Source organism: Saccopteryx leptura, chromosome 5, assembly GCF_036850995.1.
Source record: "Saccopteryx leptura isolate mSacLep1 chromosome 5, mSacLep1_pri_phased_curated, whole genome shotgun sequence".
NCBI classification, from domain to species: Eukaryota; Metazoa; Chordata; class Mammalia; order Chiroptera; family Emballonuridae; genus Saccopteryx; species Saccopteryx leptura.
In genome coordinates, this window is record NC_089507.1 from 191,250,184 (window position 1) to 191,260,412 (window position 10,229).

At 41.7% G+C, this 10,229-nt stretch overlaps 1 pseudogene; it reads left to right on the forward strand.

Moving 5' to 3' along the window:
- Positions 1-8,934: 8,934 nt before the first annotated feature.
- On the forward strand, positions 8,935-9,951 carry LOC136406632 (protein FAM50A pseudogene; annotated as a pseudogene).
- The last annotated feature ends 278 nt before the right edge of the window (positions 9,952-10,229 follow it).

A 10,229-nucleotide genomic window follows, 5' to 3' on the forward strand; every position in this document is an offset into this window, starting at 1 on the left:
AAATGAAAATTTTATTTATACTGCTGATTATTACCCTGGCACTCTGCTTCTAATTTCTTCTGGAGAAAAGCACACAAAGGGGCTTTGGTTTAACCTTCAGAGCTGCTTATCTGACGGTTCTCCAGTAGTGAAGAAGGGAAGGCACCACTGAAATCTAGTTCTCTTCTCTCTGTATCGTCTCCTAAGATCAAGAGCACTGACTCAGTTCCAGGGGCAGGTAGAAGAAAGTGCAGGTGAGACGGCATGGGTAATGTTCATGGGACACTGACTGTTTGCCAGACAAAATACAAAAGGGTATGTTAATTTGTTTAACTCATACCAGCTCCATTTTACAGATCAGAAATTTTATACCTAGAGAGTTTAAATATCTTTCCAAGAAGTAAATTTTTAAGTTTATGTTCTCTGATATACTGTCTCTTGTATGTTGTTTTTTTTAAGGTACCAAGGTATTTATCACTTGAGGAAACATTTAAAGAATCATTTACTTAGAGACCTATACAATATGAATCTTTTTCATTAACTACCAATTCTGGATATGTCATCTCAAGCTCCTTCTTAAAAGTTTCTGAGACTTTCAATGAAGCTGAGGAGATGAACTGAGTTTCTAGGTGCTCATTGAAGGTTTGATGATGCTGATCATTTCTTCATTTTCTTTTTCTTTGCCTTCAGTAAAGATGCAGTAAAATGCTTATCTGCTCACCCATTTCTACAATCATCTCACCCACTGAGAAAACTATTTCTTCACATGAAGTAGATGCTTTTGGAATTTTGGGACTCATTCTGGATCTTTAATTGCCATTTTATTTACTCCTTCTTGGTCTGTTATTATCTTAAAAAAGTCATAGTATGGAGAGGGCACCCATATGTATTAATGGAAACCTGCCTTGTCATTGTTTTGTTGTTCTAATCTCTTACACCAAATCACAGGGGTTCGGTTTCCATATGTGTCGACTAGACCTAGTGTCACTCTGCTGACCTCACAAGGTGACTGTGAGAATCAAATGTTCTGAACTATGGGCTTTGGGAGAAAGTACAAAGAGCTTTTAAGCACAGTGACTTAACCCCCTTGGGGAGTCCCTCTGCAGTCTGAACAGCTTCCATTTCTCTCAGGCCACGGGTTTAGGGTGGGACCAACAGAGATGGCAAGAGTCACTTTCACTTAGGAACAAATTGACTCCATTCAAAGTCACCCAAAGAAGTCCCACCTCAGACCCAAGTTATAAATTAATGAATAAGATTTATGAGAAAGTTTATCAGTTAATCATTCTTTGAAAACTACCAGGGCTATATTTGGAACAACAGCTGCAAGTGGGAAGGAATGTTTTTATCGCAATAGTCAATATTGTTTTGATTTAAGAACATGGCAGACATAAATCTGGGCATTACAAGTTCAGAAGTAAGTTGACGTTACTTACGGACATACCTTACATTGCTCTCTCTGTATGCTGAATGCAAGCTCCAGACCTTCATTAATCCAGATGAGCTTAGCAAACAACTGATGTCTGACCTAATTTCTGCCCTTTGATGATTGAAGGCAGATACATTGATGTGTGTTGTTGCATAAACCATGCAGAGAAATGACGCTATAAATCCCAAGCAATAAAATATATTGCAAAAGAAATAGAGCATGGATTAAAGACAGGTTACAAATGCAATACATTTTTTTTTCATGCTTTGTAAAACATCATGTTGCCCTGACTGATGTTTTCGTATTTTAGATGTAACTGGCTTCATGCTAAAACATACATCAAATGGCCTCTTGTCATTATATAATACACCAAATCGAAAGAGACTTGGACTCAGCAACCTAAAAGGCTTTTGTATGTATTGCATTACTGCCCTTGTATTTCAAGAAATAAGAATTTTCTGAGCCAATGAGGGTGAGTACATTAATTTTTCAGCTCTGTAGATAGAATCAGGCAGCTTATTCTCCAAACAGACTGCTCCCAGCTGCCCTGTTCTGGATCACTCCTCTCAAGTTCCAGATGTAGAGACAACTTCATTACTGGGTTAGCATGCAAAAACCGGGACTATCACTTCTGCTCTCTCTCCATTGCCAAACAAACTATTTTGGAAATCCAGCAATGTGTCAGGTTCAGTGTTCTGGTGCATATTATAGCACCTGCCAGATGAAATAGAAAGAAGTGTGTTGGGGTGAGATGTACTTTGTTTGAACTTCCCAGATACTTACTAGTGTGACCACGTTCCCTTTCTTTAGAATTGTCTTCTTCTTACTTCATAGTCCAAAGTGGTGGCCACCATTTGTATTTTCAGGAGGCTTACAAGCTAGAATGGAGAGACAAAACATACAAATAACTCTTTTTTTTTTTTTTACAGAGACAGAGAGAGAGTCAGAGAGAGGGATAGACAGGGACAGACAGACAGGAACGGAGAGATGAAAAGCATCAATCATTAGTTTTTTTCATTGTGCATTGCAACACCTTAGTTGTTCATTGATTGCTTTCTCATATGTGCCTTAACCCTGGGCCTTCAGCAGACTGAGTAACCCCTTGCTTGAGGCAGTGACCTTGGGTCCAAGATGATGAGCTTTTGCTCACACCAGATGAGCCCACACTCAAGCTGGCAACCTCGGGGTCTCGAACCTGGGTCCTTGGCATCCCAGTCTGACGCTCTATCCACTGCGCCACCGCCTGGTCAGGCTAAATAACTCTTAACACAAGGTTTTTCATGATGCTGTTAGAGATACACCAAGATCTAGGGGATATCAGAGAAAACAAGATGGCTTCCCCTGCTTGGTAATGGATTGCAGGTAGGAAGAGCTTTATTGAGATGACTGTGTTCTAGCTGAAACCAGATAGATAATGAAAGATGAGATAGTTTCTGACTGGTGAATGTGGATGGGAGGACATTCCAAGTGGACTGACAGATTCAGCAAAGTTTGGAAGGAAAGAAGTTACTTTGTTTGATTGTTTGTTCTGCCACCATGAAATTCTATGACATTGATCTAACTTAGGGCATTGTTACTGAGAGCATGATCTGCAGACCGGAAACAGCAGAGCAAACTTCGTCCTTACTAAGTGAGAGTCTAATTTTAATAAGGTTCCTATGTGATTCATGTAGACAGTGAAGTCTGAGAACCACCAGTGTAGTGTGCATAAAGACTCCTAAAACATCAGGTCAAACAAAACATAAAACGCTAAGTTAGAAAAGTCATTAGTAACTGTCTAGTTTAACACTTAGTTGAGGAAGTTAGTTAAAAAGTAGTTGATTCTGAAAACTTGAACTTTTTTTTGCCAATACCAATGTAAAATGTTTTTCACTGCATCCATTGTATTGCATATTGACAGCCTTTAATACCAGATTCAAAGCTTTTTTTTTTTATTGATTTTTATTTTTATTTTTTTATTTTTATTTTTTTACAGTCAGAGGAAAGTGGAAGAGAGAAACATTGATTTGTTTTCCCACTTATTCATGCATTCATTCATTGATTGTTGAATGTGTCCTGACCAGGGATTGAACCCACAAGCTTGGCATACCAGGATGATGTTCTAACCAACTAAGCTACCTGGCCAGGGCACTCAAATTCATGGTTTTAACATGATATATTAGGAAGTGGAGAACAGTTGAAGATTTCTGATTAGATGAGTGTGAGAAAAAATAACTGTGATTTAGGAAAATAAATCTAGTGGTAAAGTATAGAATAGACTGAAGGAGAAAAAACCTAAGCTAAAAAGATATTTAAACAGTCTTGGAGAGAGTCACAAGGAGAGTGACAGGTAGAGAAATGAGAACCAGTTGGAAGGTGATGTTCTTTTGTGGTAAAGCTTGTGGATGTATTTGACTCTCCCTCGACTTTCTTCTTGCTCCAATCCATCATATAAAAAGCACCACAATATTTCTCAAATAACAGTTCTACCAACCCGCTTTTACCTCAAGAATATTTAATGTTTTCCTGTGGCCAAAAATAGTCAACCTACCTACCATGCTTTTATATTCAGCCCACCAGCCACTGCCTTCATGACATTATCTCCACCTGGGGCATCTTTGCTTTTGTTCATCATTCCTTCCTTCCTTCATTCATCCAACAATCCTTTTATATCACATTGATTTAATTAATCTCATAGTGAGTGCTAGGCTTTCTGTTATGATGGTCCACATGATTCTCTCATCTTCACAGGGCTTAAAGTTGAGCAGTTGTAGAGGTTATGCTATTCACTGGGCACACAGCTGGGTGTGCAGGATAGATGAGGGATGGGGTGCCTGACCTCAGATGGGCTAATATTCCTGTTAAGTGTGTTCAGGATCAAATGGTAGAGCCAGTGATTTGATGACACTGTGTATTATGGTCTGTTATTTATGGATTTTGTTGGCTTGCTACCGCTAACATACAGAAAGTTATTATGGTGGTAAGGGTATATTTTTCTGTATTCATACCTACAAGTCCTGTACAAGAGGGGAAATGATAAGATATATTTAAACCAAATGTCAAGCTACATCAATTTCGGTCTATTGGATAATAGAAATGCAAAATAATTTCTGTAATTATTCCAAAAAAAGTTTTAAAAAAATGAAGGAAAGAAAATTATGTATTTTCTTGGGAAGTACTGATAACATTGCCTGACTTTTAAATTGTTTTTTTATACGCATATTCATAGAAGAAGCAGATCCCACTGCAGAAGGACTTTATTAACGCTTATTATCTGAAGTGAGAGTCCTTAAGCTATAGGTCTTGAAGAACTGTAATTAACCATGTGTATTGGAGTAGAAATCATGCCACCGTTTAACAACATGAGACTTTTGTAAAAAATGACCAGTTTTCTCATATTGACCAAAATGTTAATGCTACTTTCTAATTTTTCTCAGATTATCTTGTGTGTCCATGTTTTAGTTAACCCTCATAGAAAGTAAGGAAATTCTTATTAATAAGCAGTAAAGCATGGGTTAAAAACCAGTGATGTATATATATGATAATTTTCCAAGGAACAAAATTTAGTTCTACAACTTGTCAGTCTATTTAGTTAAATAGCAGGGAATCCTCTGAAGATTTATACATGGGTGGAAGAATTTATCTCTTTATAGATGCTGAAATTGTAAAGCAAAGCATTCATTTCTCTATTCAGTCTGAAGGAGTGTTACTGAAACTTGTGAAATGTGAGTGGTTGACTTAGTGCCGTGTGAAGTCTCGTTAGGGGATATTCCAACTCCCTTGGATTTAATATCAGTCCTTGCTGTTCGGAGAATAAATGCTATTTTTGGACACTTTAATTTGAGCACAGCTGGTTATCTAAGCTGTCTTTTTTAAGTTCAAGAAATTCCATATTATGCTTTGACCTTTTGGAATAGAGAATAATGAAGAGTCAGCATACTCTAGACTACACCCAATTCTGCAAATGACTTTAGAGGCAGAGAAGAATGACTAAGGGCGTGACCTTGAGGACTGGCTGTGTGTGATAAGAAATGTCAGAGTGTGGAATCTTTCTGAACGTGTTCAGAGGGACAGAAAGATGCTACTTATTGAAATTAAGGTGATGTGTACCGAGAGCAATGTATATTTTTAGAACTATTCTTTCATTTTTAATACATTTATTGAAGGACATTTTCAGTCCATGACTTCATTTAGTTTCCAAACTTGATTTCCACTTTAAATTTTTTCCCTAAGCAAGGGCTGAATAATCCCCAAATTAATCTGTTCTTTTCTTTTGAATTTCCAAATTTTGTTTTTTTTGTTTTTAAAATTTTTTTTAACTTTATTTAGTTTTTTGAGAGAGAGAGAGAGAGAGAGAGAGAAGGGGGAGGAGCAGAAAGCATCAACTCCCATATGTGCCTTGACCAGGCAAGCCCAGGGTTTTGAACCGGCGACCTCAGCATTCCCAGGTCGACACCCTATCCACTGCGCCACCACAGGTCAGGAATTTCCAAATTTTGAATAGCAGAACTAGATGAATAATTTTTAAGTCAAGAATGCTTAACATCATGGTTCTCATATAATGTGTTCCCAGAATATATGAGTAAATACTAGGGAAAAGACAAAATAATAAGATATATTTTTATCTTCTAAATAAATCTCTTTTCAAATGAGAAATATAAAAGAAAGACGTACCTTAAAGATGTTTCTTTTCCATAAGTTGCCTTTTCTTTAGAGGAATCAGTATTACATTCTGTAACTTTTATTAAATTAAAAAGAAGACATCACAAAAGCAAACACAAAGGAAAAGCCCTGATAGTCACATTTTCTTCTTTTATTTTGGACAAGAACAGTTATAAACTAAGACATATATTTACTTAATAACATATATATGTTTCTATATATTTGTATATATATTATATATAATAATATATATATGTAATACATATATATATATATTATTTTTTTAAGTGAGAGAAGGGGAGATAGAGAGACAGAGTCCCACATGTGCTCCTGCCAGGATCTACCCAGCAACCCCTGTCTGGGGCTGATGCTCAAATTAACAGACCTATCTTCAGTGCCTGAGGCTGACTCTTGAACCAATGAGCTATTCTCTGCACCCAGGGCTAGGACCAATGCAGCCACTGCCTGCAAGAGGGGAAGAGGGAGAAAAGGGGGCAGAGGGAGGGGAGAAAAGCAGATAGTTGCTTCTCCTGTGTGCCCTGACTGGAATTGAACCCAGGATGTCCACACACCAGGCCGACACTCGATCCACTGAGCCAACTGGCTAGGGCCTATTCTGATATTTTATTAAATTACTCTTTCTTTTTTATAAAATGGCTTTGATAGTTAATAAAGAGTTTGTACGTGTGTGTAATATTCTTAGTTGGCCAGACACACACATTTTATTTTATTTTAAAAAATATTAGTAATCTATAAAACCCCAAATTCTTGGAAACTCTGTCCTATTTTTCTAATGATAAGGTGTTTTTAAAGAATCAGGGATAATTTTCATTAATTTCTATGTTTTGTAGTGAGGAAAGCCTGGTACTTAGGAAATTGATTAATATATAAATAAGTGTTATGTTTACCTGATTTGGAAATAGTTGAACTGAATAAGAGGGACTGGAGTTAAATTTAGATTTTATAATTATGAAATTAAGAAACCACAATCACAAGAGTAATTCTAATGATTTCAAGATTTTTTTTTATACTCTAAAAAAGAACAAAATATGTAAGTATACGAATATGGTACCAAATGCTGATGACTTCTGTTTTTGTTACAAGTAATAACAGCAGCAGCAATACTTGTATCTTGCCCTTTGTTTGGAAATGATTGGGGATGGGTCTGAGAGTCATTGTGTCGGAGCTCACAGCGGCTCCAGAAGAGGGTTGCCAAACCCACTGTACAAACGGGGCAATCGAGATTGACGTAGCTGATGAGACTTTCCCCAGATCCCAGAGCAGGGTCAGAGCTCCAGATCCAGTCGCAAGTGTGTGTGTCCTGTCCCTTTTACCACGACCATCGGGTCTCGTCATCAGTTCAACAAATACCAAGGTGGGGGATGCCAAACCCACTGTACAAACGGGGCAATCGAGATTGACGTAGCTGATGAGACTTTCCCCAGATCCCAGAGCAGGGTCAGAGCTCCAGATCCAGTCGCAAGTGTGTGTGTCCTGTCCCTTTTACCACGACCATCGGGTCTCGTCGTCAGTTCAACAAATACCAAGGTGGGGGAAGGTATGGCAATCATTTTAACCTTTGCTTTACTGACCTCTTTAAGATTTTAGACAAATTTCCTTTGAGCTATTGTTATTAGTTAAGTATTCATTTATTGCCATTAATTTTATCATGGAAAGTAATGGTCTGAAACTGTCCTTTGGGTGCACTGGTTCAGGAGGTGCTGGCTAAGGTCAGCTGCTGCCTGTACCCTGCCCCGGGGCCACCAGTGTGAGCTACAGAGTGATCCGCAGGGGGCTGCTACCTGTGCTGAGCTTGGAGGTGCCTGGGAGAGGCCATGCTGTGACCTGAAGTCAGCTCCCACTAATGCTGGGCCTGTGGCCACTTAGCAAGAGCCAGCACAGGGCACACTGAGGCCAGATGCCACTTGTTTGGGGTTTATGGACCTTAGAGATATTTTAAGAAAGTCTACACTGTGAGCTGAGACAGGTATTTTATATGGAAAACCACTGGAAACATCTGGATGGGCTGGCAAGTGGGATGACGTGGGGTTTTAGGGAATCACCAAGGTGGGGTGAACAGTCTGAGCCAGGTTCATTGAGGCTCTGATACGGTGTCACCTGTGGACTGGGCGGGGGTGTGTGTGTGTGCTTTGTTTTGGGGGGGGAAGGGGGCTTCTCAGCAAAGGAACAATGGCCTCAGCAATTCTGTTTGGGAGAGAGCGACTTACCCAATACTTGTCCCCAAACCAGACTATTCAGTTCCTCCCCTGTGTCCACAGTGTCTTTCAGGCTGCTGCCCCGGTGCTGCAGCTCAGACTGAGTGACTTAGATTAAGTCTGTGTGCGAGCCCTTTAATAGGCCTGCCTGGGCTCCAGCAGCTCTCTATCTGCCTCAGGCACCCTCCCTGCTGGTGTTCGCAGGCAGAAGTGAGGGGGACTTCTCTTCCCACACTGGAACCCTGGGCTGGGGGGCCTGGTGTATGCTGGAACCCCTGGCTTCTCAAGGGGGACCTCCAAGGCGGAGACATCTCTCCTGATTTTTATCTGCCACACGTGGGTATGGGACCAGCTCGCTGGGCTTCTCAGCCCTTCCTTCTGTTTGGTGACTCTGCTTAGTCTGTGAGATAGGGCAGGGTGGGGTGCGGCTCATCCCCTGGTGGCCAGCGTCATGGCACCAGTATCTGCCAACTGCAGGGACACAGCAGTCGCTGCAGCTGCCGACTCGGCCAGGCTGCTGTCCTGTTGGCTCTGCCGCTGTGACTCAGTGCAAGGCCACCGTGCGCGAGGAGGCGCACCAGGCAGCCGATGACGAAGTGAGCGAAGCACCAGGAGCAGCTGTTGCAAAGGAAGTGGCGGGTCACGGAGGAGAACACAATGAAATTCAACATGGACAAGACATTTGCAGATCTCACACTCGGCACCGAGGGACTTGGGGCCCACAGTGATGTGAAGGCCAAGCGGGAGGCACTGGCAAAGGAGAAGTGGAAGGAGCTGCAGCTGAAGCTGGAGGAGCTGCACGAGAAGGAGTACAAGAAGGTGGCCCAGCGGGAGATCACCAGTCTCATCTGACCTGTGGTGGTGCAGTGGATAAAGCGTCGACCTGGAAATGCTGAGGTCGCTGGTTCGAAACCCTGGGCTTGCCTGGTCAAGGCACATATGGGAGTTGATGCTTCTAGCTCCTCCCCCCTTCTCTCTCTCTGTCTCTCCTCTCTCTCTCTCCCTCTGTCTCTCCCTCTCCTCTCTAAAATGAATAAATAAATAAAAAATTAAAGAGGAGATCGCCAGTCTCTCCTCCACTGGGGGGGGGGGGGGAGGAGCAAGGGGAGGGGCGGAGCAGGAGGCCACGCAGGAGGAGTTGTAAAGGGAAGAGATCACCACAAAGAAGAGGAAACTGGGAAAGAACCCAGATGTGGACACAGGCTTTTTGCTGACCCTGGAGAAGAGGAGAATTGGCTCTGGGAAGAGCTGGAGCAAGAGTGGGAAGCAGAGATGGATCAAGGTTAAGATCAAAGCGAGGAGATGGAAATCACTTTCAGTTACTGGGATGGCTCTGGGCCCCGGTGGACAGGATGAAAAAGGGCACCACCGTGCAGTCGTTCTGCAGAAGGCGCTGGAGGTCCTGCAGAACCTGCAGTGAGCTCCGGTCAGCAAGGGTGGAGCGGCTCAGGGGCATCAAGTTCGACCTGATCATTTCCCACTGCACCAGCTTCCACGTCATCATCATCAGGTGCAAGAGAATGGGCCACTCTTTAATTCTGATGTCCTTGACAATGTGTGGAGTGATGCCTTTGAGTAGAAGGACACGTCACAAGGTTGTGCTATGGAGCTGGAGAAGAACAAGCCTGCCAGTCGCTGGGAACCCTACTGACCAGGAGGAAGTGGGTCAAGTACACGATCCATTGAATGCAGAGGCGGAGCTGGCTTCCTCATGTCCTTGGTGCAGGACTTCCGTTCAGCCAGAATTCAGGTGGTCCTGCATGATGGTTGTTCTGTAGTTTAGTTGTAATTTAGATGTGGCTGTGGGAGGACGCAAGTACCATGTTTATCTATCCATCATATTGACAGGAAACTTAGAAGATATTTTCAATCAATGTTTTCTTTTCCTCGATCTCATTTCCACTTTCAGTCTCCTCTCATACCACCCAGCTCCTTATTTCTGGCCCTCAGACACCCTTCTTATT